Consider the following 15,750-nt stretch of genomic DNA (forward strand, 5'->3'; position numbering starts at 1 on the left):
GTCCTGAAATACAGGAGGGTGACAGTACTAAAGGGGTTACTAGCAGCTTTCTGCCAGTTCAGCTGTGTTGTATGTTGGGGTGAAGTCACTCCTTCCCATGTAAGACAGAGAAGTTGTCTGAATGTGGCATTTCTCTCCCTGTACACATTTGAAGACTGGGGTGCAAATCCTTGCTTCCTCTTCTGCTCTGATTGAGCTGTGTAAAACTGCCCTAGAATTTGCCATATTTGTAACTGGATAGTGGTATAAATGTGTGTGCAGGTGCCCAAAATGTGATGCTTCTGTTTATTTATTTATTTTTAAAGTCAGAAAAATGAAGTGCATTAAGTTTTTTTCAGCTGGCCTATTTGATCTCGTCCAACCTGATATCACAGGTAACATGAACATCAAAATGTTATGGGAAACTCAAGGTTTTACTAAGGCAAATTTCTAAGGCAGTACTGAGAGATAACATACATACTTTTTAAAAGACTGTTGGAAGTCCTGGTCTAAGATGGTATGCCATAATTGTGACGGTGTTATGAGTGGTGCATCATAAACTGCAGAAACTAATGTAAAGCATGTGCTTCTCTTTTCGTGTGTGTTGCTGCACTTCATTAAAAGGTTATCAACATCACTTCTAACTTTAGCAGCATCTCAGTCTACATCTTTGTGTCCTGCACTTCTTCCTGTTACACATTCTTTTCATGGTTTAATATAATTACTCCCAAGTCGCATTCATCTGAACTGTACCATAATAAGCATGGGTAGATGTACATCTACTTGTGGACCACTGGAGACCAGTCTTCACCCAGATGTAGCTGCAGACCTACTCAAAGACAACTCCATTAATAGCCACAGATCCATAGTTGCTGAGTGGTCTTATGTACTTGTCCAATTCACTGAAGCTATCAATGAACTTCGCTCAATAACCACAAATTTGTAACAAATTTTGACCATTACTAATAGAGTACAATACAAATTAATGTGTTAACAGTGCAGCTGTTGTTTGAAAACAGCAGTGTTGCTTATGAGAGGACAGTTTCTATTTTCCCAGTTGGATTTTCACACATTGCTATTCATTTTAAGTGAAACAGAAAAGAATAGCCACCCAGACTTTTTAATCTGGATTTTTAATATGTCTGTTATGTATCTATTTTTTAATTTTCATTTATTCACTGTGTGTGTTTCTTCTCTCGCTCTGCCCCCATTAATATCCTTCAGAAATGATTGTTTTTTCTGAAATATAACTTCAAAAGGGAAGTAAGATTTTCCCAGCATGCTGAAATCTTGGGTGGTATATAGTGTTGTCACTAGCCATATAATTTAGAATTAACACAATTGACAAATACTGCTTTAAAGCTTCTATTGAAAAATCATAATATGTAAGTGCAGTCGGACTTTTTTGCTGATCTGGATTTGCATTTGTATAATGTACAGTTAATAACTGGTATGATCTTGTTACAGATTGATTACACTTCTTCACTATGTCCCTTGTTTTGTATCCCATTCTTCACTTGAAGGGCTTAATTAAATGAATCACAGTATAAGCACATATTTGCCACAACAATCACAATTCCCCATAGATAATTTTCTTTGGCTTGTCTTGCTGGGATTTCCAGGAAAGTTCCCAGAAACTGTCTCACAGAATAGAGGGATTTCTCTTTTTAAAACCCTTTTTTGGTGTTACACAAATTTGAGCCCAGAAAAGTTTATTTTTTGAGAAATAACCATGAATACTGCATGCATGTGTGCCCTTATAATAACAAAATCTTCAGAATAAATCTAGTTTAAGTTGAATCCTATTTGATTTCTGTGGTTGGCTCTGGAAACATTTGGTAGTTATTTTCCATGGAAATTCACACCCGCTTGGGGCAGTAATATGTTTAAGTGCTTCTCCTGTTATTTCTGCTCTGCAATCTAAATTCTAAAAGTTGTTTTCAATTTTTTTTTCTGTTTGCTGTGTTGTGTGTACTTATTTTTCACACAGCAATAAATAATTCTGCATTTGCTATTGGTGGTCTTAGTCTTAGTGTTCATGTATGTGTGTTGAAGCGGTACAATATATAGCCCTGTAAAGATCATTGTTTGATTTTGAGAAAGAGAGAAGGAGGGTTTCTAATTTACATCTACATTGTGGAAATAATATTGTGGCCTCTCCATTCAAGAACGTGGCTGTGATTTTTCCAAATGACACGTAAGGCTTAGATGACTCCATTTATGGGTGGCTAAACTGGAGATATTTTTAAGAAATAAGTTTTTAGAGAAGAAGGTTAAACATTACAGAAATTTTAACAGGACAAGCCGGCCCCAAAGAGCGAGCAAAACTCTCGGGTGCTGTGAGTGCAGTGCAGTTCTCTTGGCCTCTGTTGCATTTGTTGGGTCAAGGTGCTTGATTCTATATTAGACATTAAATAAAGGTGGTTCATGCTTCAGTGTACTGGGAGGGATTAAAGACATGAGACACATGGAATGGCTCAAAAGGGAGAAGTTGTTTTGTTATTTTGGGATTTTTTTTTGCTTATTAACATAGAGATTAATTAAAGATATTTTGATGAGAGCACGTGCAAACTGACAAGGTACAAGTGACCTTGAATCCAGAAGCTGTATCAGTGTCAGCATGACACTATTTAGCAGGAAATATTAGCTCAGGCAAAGTAACCTGTTCACAGAAATGTACAGTTTTTTGTGCCGGTGCTGGGTTACTTCTTGCCAGCTTGGGTAACTGAGAGGGAAGAGTGGCTCTGACTCCTCACACATTTGCAGATAAATGTCCATTCTTGTGAGGATCAAAGGCTTGTTTTGAGGGCCCCCAAATCAGTGGAGATATGCCAGTCATCTCCAAGGACATTTGCATCGGGCCTCAAGAGCTCTAACTGGCATTTCTTGCAGCTAAGTGTTATATCTAGGAGCTCCAGCTGACATGTGTTTTCATATGGCAAATACAAAGCAAGAAAGAGATCCTGCTTCCGGAACTTTACCGTGAACTGAGAGGAAGCTTAGATGGAAATGATCATCCAGCCTAAGTCCTTGCCAAAGCAAGATTGTATCCTGCAGGCTGTTTTCTAACATCTGCCAATCTGGCTATAAAAGCACCAAACAAATAAGATCCATTACTGGGAAGAGTCTGGGAGACTGTTCCATTGTTTTAAAAGACGTCATGGAAGTACATTGTCTTCTGAAATTAAGTATTTATTTTTTTCTTATCTTAATTGCATCTTATCCTTGGTTATGTTCTGATATACTGTTTTAAAATCTTACATTTTTAAAGTCTATATAATTGTTGGCCATTGCAATTCACCTTTGTGTCCTCAAGCTGACCAATCTGGGGTATTGGTCACGCTAGGGGAAAGGGCTGCACAGCTGCATGACAATAACTATTCTGTGTCACAGTGACCAGGGAAGATGAAGACTCTGAGAGTCCTTTTGCCTTCTTCATTTATCTGGCTTGCTCTTTCCTAATAAATCAGTTCTTCCACGCCATCACAGCTTCTGCTGTTCTTCAGTGAATGTTTGTCAGCAGCTAAATCTATGTAAGCAAGTAGTGTGGCTTGGATGCAAAACAGGACCTGTAGAGCAGAATTGTTGGTACTGCAGGCTTAACTTCTACAATTAAGTATGCTTTAATGTTTTGGGACAGTTCTGGGCGGGTGCCTCAAACTGGATATATGTACCGACTGGAGATAATTAGATGTACTCCTGGAACACAGTTTCTGATGTAGTTTTTTTCTGAAAATCTTTGAGTCTGAGGCTGCTTTGTTCTTCGAATCAGAGCATAATGAACAGGGGTGATGTGGAGACTTCTCTACTTTTGAAGGAAAAGTGCACTTCTGGTCTGAACTGAAATGCTAATGCAGATACAATACAGGTCGTATTGGGAGTGTGTTGTCCAGAGCAGAAAGCAGTGTTATATAGCAGTGAGAGATTTGAGTCAGAGCTCAGGAAAATGTCTGTAATGACAGAAAAGCACTATGAGAATTGAATAAAATCCACGATGAGAGGTATTAAGAAAAGCCTAAACAAAACAGAATTTGGGAATAATACGTATATGGTTGTTCCTGCACAAACTGGAAAGGATTTGGTCCGTTTACAAATTCTCTTCAAGCCAGATTTCCCCTGTGATTCCAAAGTGCACCACCATATCTGTTCTGAAGTAACGACCTTTGTATAAAGAGCTCCAACGAGCTTTGTTTTCTTGCTGCGTGACAGTGTAGACCCTCGTGCTATACTTGTGGTTTCTCTCAATACTGCACCTCTTTGCATTTCTTCCACCTGATGAATGTGTTTCCCTTTTTCTTATGCATATCAGTTTCAGTTTTTCCAGTTTTAATTTTCTGTCTTTTCTCCTGCTATTCACTGAGGTTTTTTCCCTCTTCCTTGGCTCCTATTTATAGCTTCTCCTAGTTTAACTACATCACGGAGCTCTACTGATGGCACTTTACTCTCCCAGATACTGAAAGTTTTTAATAAAGTTGAATCAAACCTGCTGTCTACCAAGTAATCTATGTTGCCGGTGATAATGTACTGTTAGCCAGATTTCGAAATACATAACTGGTTCTCTTCTCAGGTTCAGATGCGACATAATAGCAAATGGTCTATTGAACTGATGTCATATGATTATTTCCTGTCATTCATTTGTAATTTTGTCAACCAGAAAACTTCAAATTAATACAATTGCAGCCATTCTCTTCCTCTGTATTGTACATTATTGTGAATTATTAAGTGTCTTGAAGCAGAACTGCTCCTCACAAAATACACATTTCAGAGCCAAAAACCAAACAAGTCTTGCTCCTAAGCCTCAGATCACTCAAAAAGATGCTTGGTAAATTTAGGCTTCATTGCCATTGAATTTAAATGAATGTTAAGGACCTTTACTCACTAAGGTTCTTTTTAAACCCCTGCTTTTGTATAATGATTTGTTACTTTATTAGTTTTCTGCTGTAGCTTATGAAGGTTCCACTGTCCCAAGATGAATGACCTTTTTAGTGGAGGGTACAGGTGTCTGGTTTCAACACAGAGGACCAGTCTAGCCTCGTCTCTTGGCTGCTGATAATGCAGTCTCTGGGAAAGGGAAGAAGTAAATTCAAACCTACCCTTCTAAAGTGTTTTAAAATCCAGGTCACTCATTTCCCAACAATTTATCTTGACATTGCCTCCTGCTCAAAAGATAACAAAGCTTTAGAACTCCAAGGCCATCTCATGTGTGTGCTTTTCTGCTTTCTGATGACATTTTAATTAGAGAGATATGTATTTTTTCTCTCTCAGATATTTCCATTTTGCTAGGATAAATGGTATTCAGAAAGATTTTTTGATGTCCAAAATTATCAGTACAAACAATGGTACAAACATCAATTTTGGAATGAAAACATATTCAGCTATGAGGCTCCATCAGTTCTGCAGTTAGCAAATACTTCAATTGACACTGTTGTCAAACCAAGGACATAAAACTGAGAGTGTGATATGTTATCTGCTGCCAATTACGTAAGTTCATGATGCATAAGTTATTGCAAAAAATAAGGTCATGACTCCTAAACCAACTCCTTTTGAAGCTGTAGTTCTTCATAAAACCTCCTGCATATTTGTATATTTTAGTTGGTTAACTCTTAACTGAATTTATGTGAGTGCTTATGAAAATGAAGTATTATGCGACATTAAAGAAAGAGCAGAACTTTGCATGGTCTGCAGGAATACCAACTTGTTGATATCAAATGCTTATAGAGAGATGAATATGTCTAAAACATGGATTTTGGCTCCTAATCAAAGAGCTTAATCAAGGTGCCTTATCAAAGAGCTGTTTGAAAACAAACATTTTTGACCACCAAACATAAACTGTAAAGTTACTACAGAACATTATTTAGCGTGTAGGTAAGAGGATTAGGACTCAAACTCTCCAGTTCTTGTCTTACCTTTTATTTGGTCTTTTATGGTAATCTTACACTAATCATTGATTTTTTTCTGGTTTTCTTCATTTATCTTTCTGTATGACTAAATATGACTGTCATATTTGTCACATGAAGATAGTATGTAAGTAATAGACTTATGTCTTAATTTGAAATATGCCAGCAAAGCTGGGAGGAGTGTCAGAGGAAGAAATCACTGCACTCAGAACTGGAACAGTGAGGACCTTCTTTGTGTCTGAGGCAGAGGTTTCAGAAACTTTAAGAGTCAAGCTATCCCGATGCTAAACATGCTTGACACCTTCATCCTAATGCAAAAGATTTGTTAGAGGACCGTGTAGCCACAGGAATTAATGTTTTCACTTCAGAAAAAAAAAGTCTGGCTTCCAAATATTATCTCTTTCAAAATTTGATGGAAGCATGACCTTTGCAGATGATTTGACAAAGCCCCCCTAGAACAACTAGTAGTCCTTGCTCTGCCTCATTCAGGTCGAGGACTGAAAAATAGGTGTTTTGTAGGCTACTAAATGACTTTACCACAAGTCTTTTTTTTTTTTTTTTTTTTTTCCTTGAGTTTTTGGGACCATCACGGCTACCTCTGTTGCTCTCCAACTTACCAAGTTTGTACAAATAGTTACCTATTCACCAGCCTGGAGAAAGACCAATGCAATAGTCCAATGGGCAGTCTAAGTTCAAGTGCTTGTTCCAATTAATGTTTAATTATCTATACAAAGTGAAACAGGTCCAACAGGAGAGACTGAGGAAGCTGTTTTTTAGAATAACTGGTAGCTTGGTATCCAGAAAGCTTGCCTGGGATGCAGGGTTCTGACATTCAGACATCTTGCAGAACAGAAACTTGAAATCTGGACTCCCGTGCCACCAGTCAGTGCCTTAATCATAGGATGATTATCTGGGAGGGGTGACAGTTTTCTTGCTCTTTGATGTATTTCAAGTCTCATCCTAGGCATGAGAACCTTTCCCAGGTAAGAGCTTCATAAGAACCGGTAAGTACCTGCAAAAAGTTCTGGTCTCACAGAATATAATTTGTCAGTGAAAAAATGCATCACTGTAAACTCTGATGGGGGCATGACTAGAGTTTTCACAACCATGTAGATCCAGAGTGGTTTGGCCATTGGGATGATCCCTCAAAGTCCTGTGTTTGAAGGAGAGGTCAACAAGCAGCACTGGAGGGCATGAGTCTCAGGAAGCCTGTAGAATGCCAAAGCATATGTCTGCATAAGTGTCAGACTTGTAAATCAGCTGTTGTTACAAAAGCTTAACAATGGGGAAATGGTCACATACAAAGATTGGTTTGGGCATTAGGCTTATGAGTCTTGCTGTTTTTAAAGACTTCAGATGACATTGATATGAAACTGAGGCATAAAACCAGGAGTCTGACATGTGATCTGTTGCCAATTCCCCTCAAACTAGCATGTCTGATGAGGGAAAAAAGAGAGGAAGTGGATGGAGAAATGGGACAGGTCATCTGGACTCTGATAATTAATGTTGCTTAGAAAATAAAAGTTTTGAAACTTTCCTGGAAATGAGGTTTTATGATCTGCTACAATGGCCCACAGGGGGGATGCTGCAACCTACACATATTGACAATTGTGGTATTACCAGGCAATTCATTTTTATGAGTAATTTCCAGAGCAACCCTCAACCATGCAGTCACGCATACAGTGCAACAGTGGGCCATAGAAGAAAGGCTCAGCTAGAGGCCAAAGATTATACAGATTTACTAATATTTGGGAAAAAGATCCTAACAACAGAAAGCAAATTGAGCAACAGACGAAGGGAGAAGGACTGACTTGACAACAAAGTGAACTCTGTAAGGATGTGATCCAGAGCACAATGAACTCAATGGAAAGATTTTCCATTGATTTCTAAAGATCTTGGATAGATCTCAAGGGAACAGAGACACTCCATCTTATACATTCCACTCTTTCTCCGTCTGAATGAAAAATACATTCTTCCATGTTCACAACTACCATAGTTTAGTGACCATCACAATTAAAATGTCAGTCATACTTGGGATATTAGGATAAAGAATACTCATCTAAGCAGCCCCAGAAGCGGCTTGACTTTTCCAAAGGCTGAGCAACCTGGAAATTCTCTCTAACAGTACCTTCATCTTTTTATTAGACTCAGAATAATCTTATCCTGCACTTAACTTTGCAAATCCACTCTGCTTTCTCCTTTAAAACACAGAGAATAATGCAGCAGTTGGATCTATAATCTTGTTTCTCTTAAATCCTTCTCCATAAACACTTTTCTTGTAAAGGTAATGACCTGTTTAGTCTTCTATTTATGTCTAGTCTAAGTAGTTACAGCTCTTACTTTTAAACAGCTATTAAATATTTCAGTAGTTCTTAAACCATGCCAAGGAATACTTGGAATAAAAGAACAGTGAACAGAGATGACTGAAAATGAAGTTGTAGAACTGATTTTGATTAGATATCATTCAGAAGATAAAAATAGCTATGTCGAAGTCCCTGTTAAGGGCTGTTAGAGTAAGTGATATACTTTGCACTAAGTGAAGCTAAATAGATCATGAATCATGGCCCCAAGTGATATATCCCCAAGACTGGCCTGGTTATCTACTTTCTAAATCCTTCATTCTATGTGAACAAAAGTTTGCTGCCTAGTGTAAGCAGTGTTTGACAAACTCATCCTGCTGTGATGGCATCGCTTATTTAATCCTACATACTGAATAATATTATTTATCTTAACACTAGGCGTTGAGGAAGGCTAGCTGTGGGGAAGTAAATCTACTAGGGTTTCCTTTTACTACTGAACTCGATTGAAAACTCTAGTCAAGCCAAGCCTGGTTTAAGTACTCTGTTGATTATTTTCTTTAACATGGTGTGAAAGGCCAAGGCAATGGATGGGTAAGTTACCAGCAACACATGCTGAGATGAGGAGCTGGTGACAACACACAGAAAGAGAAATCCACATTACTCCCCGTCGCTTTGGAGATACAAGAGTAAACTTCCTTATAGAGAAAACTGGAACATTTTCCATGGAGAACGCTCAAGAGGGAGTCTTACTGTTTGGTGGACGGCAGCCTTCTCAGTGACCAGGAGGTCAGGAGTGAAAGCTTCCAGGTCCCTAAGCACAAGCCACTCACCTTCTCCAGGCTGTACATGATTGGAGTGCCTGCTCCTTATCTTTCTGCCAACCAGGATGCCAAATGTGTCAGAAAGCCCAGATTCCATGGTTTGAGGATTTACCCATTCCCTTCACTAGCACCGAAGGTGCTGGCTTTGGCAGTTCACTCTGTGTTGCTTCCTCCAGAACCTAGTGGAGACACTTGTCCTTCCCCCAGCCTGAACATATACACACACACACACAGTAACAACAGGCATTTAATGTCCTTCTGTAAGGTGACTCTGAACTAAGGGACACAGCACTGACACCAAGCTTTGCAACAGAGTAGAAAAGCTGTAAAAGAATTTGTTTAAAAGAACAGAAATGAATAAAAAAGGCTGTTCCAGTGCACTGGACACCGAACATCAATTCCAGTCTAAAGTCTGTCAAATGATGCAGCACAGATAGTGCATTTGGAGATTCCAGTTTAACTTTTGACCCAGACCTCCCTGAGGACAGTGGGAATCCCTCTGGGTTTGCAAAGTGCAATAAAGGCTCTTTCCTCAAGGGCAGGTAAACACATCGTCATTAACAGGTTGTAAAGGAGAACTGAGCTTTTACCCAAGGACTTGTTTTCTCAGATTCATCCTGCACTATCAGCTTGAACACATCTGTGAAGATCCCCCGGGCATCTTGCAATTTTCCCTCTTTGGCTTGCTTTCAGGATTTGTTTTAGTGAGTTCCATGTTCACAGAGAGGTGTGATAGGGTGATGCTTGAAAACCTGGTTCTATTCACTCTGTCATAGTAAATCTAATTTGTTTACCAGGAAGCCCCAATGTTGTGACCCGAGGAATGAAGGGGCCACAGACTTCATTGGTAGAAACTATTTTAAAAACTTGGCATTGTTGCCACAAATAATGTCAATATAGAAAATATTCACAGATCAGGTTACAAAGGTATGATTTTATTGGGCAGAGACAATTAATTAATCCATTCTGTGGAACAACAAGCCCACTAGTATCCTGAGTTTGCTTCTATGCAGAAGTGACGATGATAATAAACATGACGTAGTTCTATGGCAAAATTAATTGGTTTTAATATGGACCCAGTACAAATGCTATTGAAGTCCTCCCCTCAAAAAGACCCCAACCTGACAACAACCAAAGGTGATTTTCTTTGCTTGCGTAGTGAAGGAGATGAACACTGGCTTTGCTTTCAAACACAAGAGTCTCATGATGTATGCGGACACATCCAGCACATGACTACACAGTTGATGTGCACATTTCTTCTTTTCCCACCCTCACCAAAAGGTTAGTCAAAGTTGTGGAGATATTTGATTTTCCTGGTGAGACGAGGTCAGTGCTCCTCTCTTAGAGCTGAATCATGTGAAGTGGAAGCTGAAAGGGGACAGAGGGCACGGGAGAGAATAGGTACTATTTTTAGCACAGGGACATTCTTCAGTAGCCCTGGCATCACTGGAAATCTGCAAGGAGAAGTCTCTTTTTGGGACATGATTAATGAAATAATATACAGAAGGGATGCAGAGACCTGCAAACAGCAGGCTCCCCTACAGTCAGGTCATTGACACCTACTTGCATTTGGATTTTATCATACTTGTGTGCCAATATTTCAGACTTATTATTTTTTCCCTTGGTCTTTTAGGAGGTAGCATAGATGGCAACTTCTCCCATGTGATTTGACTTTTACACTTGTTTCTAGTGACCATCTAACTGCCTTCATTGTGTTTCTGCTCTTTTTGGAGCACTATTGATTATGTACTACACTTCATGGGAGTCTGGCATAAAGGGACAGCTTTATGAGCCATCCTGGGCTCCACGTATCTATTTTTATCAACCCGAGCAATTGTTGCTTAGTAAAAGAGACCCCTATTCTCGGGCCATGTGTGGCTGACCTCAGTTAGTCCGAACTCCTTTGACCTCAGTGCAGCTTAAGCGATGTGACAGCCGAGTCAGCCCCTTTAATTCCAGTCTTTGTGAGGCTCATGTGATAATCATGCACTTGCTCTGTCAGAGAGGCCAGCAAAGAGCGACTCTGTCTGTACTTGCTCCCTGCAGCAGACCTCTTTCTTGCCTTCTCTCTTCCACCAGATTCCTGTCATTTTATTGGTTCTGTTCAGGAACAAAGAGGACTTTGTTGAATTGCCCTTGTGGTTTATTTTCATGAGCCTTGGAAGATAGCAGACTTTCGCCACTGTTTTATCCAACCCTTTATCACACGCACAATACTCTGAATGCCTGAAGGAGGCTAGTGTGTGCTAGCCTAACCCTCTGCTTTTTTTTTTTTTCAGGTTGGAAGCCATGGCTGACTTCTGGGTGCCAAGTTAGAAATAATTGTCAGCTGCCGTAAAGGCCACAGTCAGAGGATCTACAGACATCAGTAGATTTTATCTTGTTTTTCATGTTCTCTGATCTTACCAGGTCCCAGTGTCTACACAGACATGCATTTATTTACAGATGTAGAACACATCCTCATCAAATGATCTTTGGGCACGTGTTCAAAAAGCGGTAAAAATACATTGACTGGTCAGTACAGCTGCTAATGCTTAGCAGCTTTTATCTGACCCTGTAAAAGTGTTTTGACATGATAAACTACTACAATCATCACAGATGTGGAAAGGCGGTTGCAGAAGAGTTAGATGATGGACTTTGGTTTATAGGCTTTACCATAAAAGATGTCTCCAGCCTCAGGAGGAGTCAATAGAATGGAGAAGACTAAAAGGAGCAGCTGACTCTAATCCTTTGCCCTAACCACTGTCCCAGCTGCCTTTCACATGACCTGCCACTTTACCTATTCCCAACATAAACCTCCCAACATGTTTTCTTTATTTAATGCATAAAAGCATTTTAAATGATGGAAAATGTAGCCATTACTCAAGGCTGCCTTGAAGCGATAGCTTTATCTATTTTGTCTATTGCCAGAAGGACACAGTGTGGTCCTGGAGAGTCTCTGGACAAGGTAATAACAGAATGTTGCTTCATCAATGCTCTTCCCATGAGAGACGAGATCTATAATCTTTGTTTTTAGTGGAACAGACTAACAATCTCTGAAGGCGTAGTAGGCGTCAAAATACAATGCTTCTGAGCTCTGTATGCAAAAGGTCGGGCAGTATTTAATCCTGGCTGTGACCTCATGGACCTTGAGGGAATTTCATCAAGGATGTAGTTAGTCTGTATTTTGCAATAGTCTGTAGGAAATAAGCTTGGCATTTCAGAGATAAAATTCGCAAGCAGTACCATTCCAGTCACCCGATGTGCTTTGTAAATGGGATTCTGTGACCGTTTACTTCTAAAAAATCTCATGTTCAAAACCAAAACTTTCAGCCCTTACTCGGGCAAAAACTGCACAGAAACCAGTAGGAATACTGCCTAGAGCAAAGTGAAATAGAAGCTGGAGGATCTGGTACTGTGTTATTTGGCTCGTGCTGCAAAACTTCAGCAAATTTGTCTCTAGCAAGTAAAGTGAACAGTTTTGACAGCTTTTATTATATTGAATTACAATGACAAATAGGGGCATTGATTTGTAGAACATTTGAAAGCGTGATAAACACAGTCCTAATGAGAAAGATGTTTCTTTTTATTTGACAGAACACTACTGTTTTTTCTTGTGCGTACGCTAGGTGCACCAACAAAAATAAAAGACCTGGTTATTTGAGGCAAAATTCCTGAAATACTATTCTTTAAGTCTCTAAGCTTTCACTTATTACTTTTTATTCCCAGAAGTATTTGATGATTTTATTGTCCACAAAAACTGTAGCAGTAATAAAATAAACTCATTAGTGCAAAGATAGAGTACCTCGGTGTTTTCTTATTAATTCACATGTGAATTTAAAGTTAAACATACTTTCCAACATTAAAAATCTCATTGTGTTGAGGATAAATGGTGCTCACCATAAGGGGATTGCTCTTCTGTCCCTTATGCAGTTATAGTCCTTGGGTTGTTTAGCTGCAGTTCTACCCACCATGGTGCTTTTTGAACCTTGAAGCCTACAGTGAGGAACTTGTACTACAGAAGAAAATAATTCTACATCTACATTCACATAACAGCTGTAGCAGGATTGCTGAAAAATGATCTGTTTTGAAAACAGCTAGTATGTTATGGGTGCTGCCATAAATAGCAACAATAGCAAGATAATTTTGCTTATCCACCAGTAACACTTGCAAGTGAGGCATTTTGCCGCAGCTGTTAGGGATTCAATAGATTCTAACAAAGCATTTAGTCCAGGATGTTGGCATTTTACATGGGTGTTGTTTTTGCTGAAAACTGTTCAGTGCTTTTGTCTGCTCTATTTCTAAGCTTGCATCTATCTCTGTCTAATTGAATAGCTACTTTAAACATGAAGAATTGCACTGTGCCTTTGCAGATTCATTCTATTATGCCAGTTCCCACACACAGACCTATATATTTCATCACCTACTTTACTTGTGATATGGCATTAAAACGGAACCGGGAGGTTATTGCTTCTCGCACAAGTGTACTCACACGTCCAAACCCTCCCCACAGGTACATGTGCATACACATGCCCTTCACACACACTTGAGCACATGTGTTCATTCGGCATTGTGAAACTTGCTTTTTTTCTAATTTTCTGAGGAATTTTCAGGAGACATAGCTCAGCTGTGTCACAGCTGCCTGAGCCTTTTTACTTTCTTCTTACTTACTTTTCACTTGCCCATTTCTCTCTGTCCTCCTTGCATGCCTGCCTCAAACGCTGTTGCAGCCTGCTGAGATCAAGCCCATGAGCTGCCTGGGGCAGGGACGTGTCTCCTTGTGCATCCTGACAGCGCTGCCTGTTCTCTGCAAGTTCACCAGCCCAGGAACTGGCTCTGTGTGTGTGGATTCGGTGGGGTGCAGGACCAGATGAGAGGCAGCTGCCAAGAAAGCCACAGGAGCAGAATGCATATAGAAATGAAGCAAGATATGACAAATATATATTCCTGGTTTAGGTGGGTGCACAAAAAACAGCTGCCGCTGGGGCAGCCTCAGCTCATCCAAACCATGCTGAGAAGAGGCACAGCTAAAGGAATTTTTCATGTGTTGTCACATCCTCAAGGCTTGCTTTTCAGAGCACAGAAATGCTTTTTATTGTCTTGGAAGCCACCTCCTGCACATTTACAACTTTAAAAAAAAGCTAAACTTGGATTCACTGGAATTAGGGATAAGGGAATCCTATTAGGTCCCATTATCATTTGAGCTATTGGAGCAGTATTGTTCTATATGTTAATTTGCCAAACACTCTGTTCATGTTTAAATAACTCAGTGTAATAACCATGTAATAATTGTCTATGCCTCCTAATACATATTCATATGTTTGAAAAAAGACTTCAGTTCAAATATTTTCCTGCCTTAGGAGACAACTGAGTGGAGACCTTTTACTCCCAGGTGAGAAAGAAGATGCTGGTCTGAAAGCAGAAAGCAAGTGCCTAGCAGAAGGACTGACAGCTCTTTGGTTACCCCCTGCATCCCCCCACATTGCCCACAGCATCCTGAGTGCTCCAGGCAGGAACACTTCTCCAGCTCCTGCCTCAGCTGCAGGGAAGCAGCACCTGGGGCACCAGCTGTGCACACTGACCCTGCAGACTTCATCAGGACACAGCTATGGAGGAGCTGGTAAGCAAGTCTGCTTTCACGTTTTTTTTCGTGCTTACTACCACTTAGCCTTTTGTATGCCAGATACTGCATTTTGGTAGTGTAGGTGGTGTGCAATAGTACTGTGCTCTTGGGATGTCCAGGGGTTGCTGTATACAAGTCAGACCTCTCTGCAGGGTGGTGGGTGGGCAGGTGTCTTTATACCGATGGTTAAAAAAAGAGGGGGAAGATGTGGGGAAACACTTCAAAGAAGCAGATATGTAGGTAGGAAAGGAGAAAGTGAGGGACTAATAGTTGTGGTATTAGAGAACTGGAGACATATGAGTATACTTGGTAGCCTTGGGGCTACCTCCCAAATCTGGAGAGCGGCTGAAGCTCCTGGTGGCTGGAACAGAAGTGAAAAGAAACCTCTGTACACCCCGTGTGACTGGGGGTGGTGCTCTAAGGGGACGTTGCCTGTGAGGGGCATGTGGAGAGAGGTGGGGAAGACAGACACTGCCAGCAGGGGTTTATTTGCTGGCTTATTGGTGACTTGGCACAGGTTATGCAAGAGGCACAGATGACCTGTCCAGCCTGTCTCCCCAGGTTTGTCATCCTGAGGTAAACTTGCTGAACACACTCTCTGCTGAGAGCTTGCAGGCAGTCAGGCCCATGCTTGTCTTGATACGGTGCCTGAATCACCATAGGTGGTCAGCAGAGTTTGCCCAGGTGCCGAAAAGTGTTTGCTTGCCAATATCTGAGGCAGGAAGAGAACCTCAGCTCCCGAGGCACAGAGCGCTTTCAGATAACTGCTCTTTTGAAGCTGTCTGATGTAGCTTGTGGTTCTCTCTGAGCCTTCTGCTTAGGGCTCAGAAAAGGGATGAGTGGCAATCTCTTCAGTTGGGGTATTTGTGGAGGATGTTAAGGAGTTCCACGAATTTGTCTGGATATCTGGAGAGTGCACATTGGGCAAGTACCTCTACTAGCCTTTTGGTAATTTCAGTGCAGATATTTCAAGAGAAGACAAACTGGCTAATCTCACAGACCTCTATCACAATCACGCCATGTTGGTAATACCAAGCCTTGAACTCGTCAGCAACTGCTGAGAACTGGAAGCAGTAGAACTCTCTAAGGTGGTGACAAAAAGTTTATCTATCTCACTTTGGATTTCTAGGAGGGGAACTGCTGATGCAGGG

The 15,750-nt window shown here is 40.4% G+C and overlaps 1 protein-coding gene across 2 annotated transcripts in view; it reads left to right on the top strand.

Annotated features, from left to right (window-relative positions):
* Nucleotides 1–12,775, top strand: part of LOC110361284 (basic salivary proline-rich protein 2-like) — an 83,743-nt gene extending 70,968 nt beyond the window's left edge. For both annotated transcript variants that reach the window (XR_010472757.1, XR_010472758.1), the window contains exon 6: nucleotides 11,277–12,775. The gene's annotated coding sequence lies outside the window, so the exon portion shown is untranslated. The remainder of the gene's footprint in view (nucleotides 1–11,276) is intronic.
* The last annotated feature ends 2,975 nt before the right edge of the window (nucleotides 12,776–15,750 follow it).

Source organism: Columba livia, chromosome 5, assembly GCF_036013475.1.
Source record: "Columba livia isolate bColLiv1 breed racing homer chromosome 5, bColLiv1.pat.W.v2, whole genome shotgun sequence".
Classification (NCBI taxonomy): domain Eukaryota; kingdom Metazoa; phylum Chordata; class Aves; order Columbiformes; family Columbidae; genus Columba; species Columba livia.